At 37.0% G+C, this 3,701-nt stretch overlaps 1 non-coding gene across 1 annotated transcript; it reads right to left on the reverse strand.

Moving 5' to 3' along the window:
* Positions 1 to 3,027: 3,027 nt before the first annotated feature.
* LOC133833264 (small nucleolar RNA R71) lies at positions 3,028 to 3,134 on the reverse strand. The gene has a single exon (XR_009892656.1). It is a non-coding gene; the product is annotated as a small nucleolar RNA R71 (small nucleolar RNA).
* Positions 3,135 to 3,701: the final 567 nt, after the last annotated feature.

The raw sequence follows: 3,701 nt of genomic DNA on the forward strand, positions 1-3,701 counted from the left end.
AAGATCCCTCCCAATTCGGTCCTAGAACTCGAGCTACTTGGTTTTCGACGAACACCTTTCTGAGGACCAAATTGTCAACCTGGAACTTCTGATCTTTCACCCTAGAATTGAAGTAGCAAGATAATTTATATGCCAATATACCGTATGTTCCCCCCAAGTGATCAATGGTTAATTCCTTATGAAACGCATGGAAATATATGGAAATTTTTTGAGCAGTTGAACACTGCTCGATTTTACAGACTAGTTGAACACTGCCCGATTTTACTGACTAGTTGAATACTGTTCAAGTATGCGGAGCTGTTGAACAATACCCAATTTACCGACCAATTGAACATTGCCCAATTTTACTGACCAATTGAACACTATTTGAGTATACCGACCAGTTGAACACTACTTCATTTACTGACCAGTTGAACACTGCTTGATTTTACCGACCAGTTGAACACTATTTGAGTATACCAACCAGTTGAACACTGTTCAAGTATATGTCGACCAGTTGAACACTGCCCAATTTTTTCGACCAGTTGAACATTGCCCAATTTTATTGACTAGTTGAACACTGCCCAATTATTCCAACTAGTTGAACACTGCTCGAATTTACCGACCTGTTGAACACTACTTGATTTTACTAATCAGTTAAACAGTGCCCGAATTTACCAACTAGTTGAACACTATTTGAGTATATCAAAAGGGCTGCCACTCCTATGGTAGACTTCATCCAACCCGGTAAGTTGATTAGTCAAGCCTTGCATTGTAGTCGTTGGTGCATCAAGTTGAGATTGAATAATTGGTGATACTAATGATATTTCAGCATCTTGACCTCTTGGTCAAGCAATTGTGGTGGTGTACTTTCATCTAATATTTCTACTTGATTGTCAAGGCTGGTAGGTGATAACTCTTGAATAAAGAGTTATTTCATGTGCTTTTGAACTTCTAAATGTGAAAAAATCGTTGGTGATGATAGTTTATTATTAGCTTTTGTAACTAACTTTTGTATTTTTATGATCATAGCTAAGTTTAGTTACTTTTGTAGTTTTTAATAGCTAATGGGTTTAAGACAATAGTTTCATAAATAGATATTTATACAAAGAATGACCTAACTTGTGAAACTATCTAAATTAAATTTTGATTACTGAATTACCAGGTTTGCAGCAGCAAAGCAGATTTTGCTGAAGCATTTTGATCAGGCTGTTTTTGGACACCTAAGCGTACTTGGAAATTCAGTGGGTGAGCTGGAATAGTGGCTGAGGTGGCAAGTACAAAAAGCATGAGTAAAAAATTGGAAGTAAATGTCAAAGGAAAGAAGAGGAGACCCACGTATATACCAAAAAGCAGGGGCAATGTTGTACTTGTATGGCCAAATTGGGAAACCTAGAGAAACAAGAAAAGCATCAGCCGCATATTGAGGGAGTCTACAATTTTTTTTTTAAAAAGAAGCAAGCAAGCAAGAAAGAAAAAACCAGAAATCACACAAGAAAAGGAGGGGGACGCAGAAAGGAGCTCAAGCATCATTTGGATTTGTTCTTTTTCATATTTCTAAACTTCATTTTATATTTTCTAGTTTGATTTTTGCTCTGAATATTTATGGGCTGTATTGAATTTGGGTTAATTCTCTTTAACTCAGCCATGAACTAATTTTTGTGTGGCTTGAATTGTTGATTAACCCTATGTTATAGTGTAGTAATTACTTGCACCTTATTTTAGTGAAATCTCTCTTGTTCATTCAAGTGTGCTTATTGTAATTTCTTGTTGTTGTTTGGCCAGCAATGGCAAGATTGTTTAGTTATGTTTGATGCTGGAAGGATTAAATATAATGGAGAGAACTTGGATGACACAAGTTATAATCTAGGTTAGATTATGTTAGTAAGTAACATAGGGATGTGTTATTTTCCTTGTGTAACTTTGGAGAATTGAACCTTGAATTTGCATTCTTAAATTTGATTTGGCATAGGAATATGTTTAATTTGGTAAAAGAATTTATATCATAAAATTTGGGAAAGTTTTATGAATGTTTAGTGAATTCTTGTTAACTTGGGAGTTTTGCTAAAATATTGCTACCGCAATCTATTCAGGATAACTAACATAGGGGGAATCAGTAATTCAAGTCCATTTTACAATCCACATATTTCTTTCAAATTTCTTTGTTTAGTTTAGTTTTAATTTTAGTATTTCCATCTCTTAAATATTTCGTTTAGTTTATAAACAACCTGTTTGATTGTTAATACTTTTAAGTTGTTTAGTAAATGTTTTGCCTATTTTTCTATTTTGCAATCCCTGTGGAAATGATCTGCTTATCACTGTATTACTTGTGTGATTACGTGCACTTGCGTATTTAAATCAATTAAAATTTATCACAACAAGTTTTTGGCGCCATTGTTGGGGATTGGAATTAGAAATTTGTGTAATATCAATTACTTGCAAATTTTTTTCTTTGTTGAGCTAACCTTGTTTGCTTGCTCTTTTGTTTTCTCAGGTGATCCACTGTATGAATAAGCAAGAAGACATTGAACTATCCCCTATTGACCCTGAGATTAAACGAACAATTAGAAGAAGACTAAGGGAACAACGGGCTCAAAATCACCTTAATATGGCTGAAGAGGTTGAAGGAGTTAAGGGTGCTAATAATGTCGCTAACGGGATTGCTATGGCTGATGATAGAGAGAGAGCCATAAGGGAATATGCTGCTCCCATGTTCAATGAGCTAAATCTGGGAATTGTTAGGCCTGAAATACAAGCACCCAAATTTTAATCAAAACCTGTGATGTTCCAAATTTTGCAAACAATGGGTCAATTTAGTGGGTTGCCTACTGAGGGTCCTCATCTTCATCTTCGTTCATTTTTGGAGGTGAGCGATTCCTTCAAGCTACAAGGAGTGGGTGATGAGGCCCTAAGGTTGAAATTGTTCCCTTTCTCTTTGAGGATCGAGCTAGAGCTTGGCTAAACACCCTTTCTCCCGACTCGGTGACTACATGGAATGAGTTGGCTGAAAAATTCTTGAAGAAGTATTTTCCTCCTACCAAAAATGCCAAGTTTCGCAATGAAATCATGCATTTTCAGCTACTGGAAAACGAATACTTTTGTGAAGCTTGGGAGAGATTTAAAGAGTTATTGAGGAAGTTCCCACACCATGGGATTCCGTATTGTATACAAATGGAAACATTCTTTAATGGGCTCAATTCTTCCACTCGCATGGTGTTGGATGCTTCAGCTAGTGGGACTATTCTCTCTAAGTCCTATAATGAAGCCTATGAGATTCTGGAAAGGATTGCTAGCAACAATTACCAATGGTCAAATGCTAGAGCCTCAACAAGTCAAAAAGTAGCGGGTGTACTTGAAGTGGATGCATTGACAACTTTGACCGCTCAAGTTTCATCAATGACTATCCTTTTCAAGAACACGAGTTTTGGGGGAATGGTACAACCAGCTGCTATGGGACAAGTTGCTGATGTGTCTTGTGTTTATTGTGGAGATGGGCACACTTTTGAGAGTTGTCCTTCGAATCCCACTTCAGTTTGTTATGCGGGGAATCAAAATGCCAACAGTAATAACCCATATTCAAACTCTTATAATCCGGGGTGGAGGCAACATCCAAATTTCTCATGGGGGGGGGGGGGTCAAGGAGCTAGTTCAAGCGGAGCACCAATGCAAAACAAGCCTACATATCCACAAGGGTTTTCTCAACAACCACCTCTTCCTCAAGT

Source organism: Humulus lupulus, chromosome 4 (assembly GCF_963169125.1).
Source record: "Humulus lupulus chromosome 4, drHumLupu1.1, whole genome shotgun sequence".
NCBI lineage: Eukaryota > Viridiplantae > Streptophyta > Magnoliopsida > Rosales > Cannabaceae > Humulus > Humulus lupulus.